Raw genomic sequence first — 299 nt, forward strand, 5'->3', positions numbered from 1 at the left:
TGATGTTTCAGTAGTACCTGCACACGTACGCAGTGTGTATGGTGAGTCTAACCCTTTAATTTGGAAAAGGTTGAAGAATTCAGACCTGGCTAATGACTTGTTACTTTGATCGTCCATAATAGCATAAACCTTAAGGACTTTGTCTTGATGTGCCTTGGGATAGACTTTTACAAGGCAGATCTTAGAAGAAGATCTAGATTCCTTACCTCTGTCACAAACTTCTGTGCACCTGGATGTGACCGCTGAGTGAGATGCCTCTCCTTCTTCCTCCCCGCCATGCTCTAAGGAGGGGTCTCTAA

This window comes from Larimichthys crocea, chromosome XIV (assembly GCF_000972845.2).
Source record: "Larimichthys crocea isolate SSNF chromosome XIV, L_crocea_2.0, whole genome shotgun sequence".
Taxonomy (NCBI): domain Eukaryota; kingdom Metazoa; phylum Chordata; class Actinopteri; family Sciaenidae; genus Larimichthys; species Larimichthys crocea.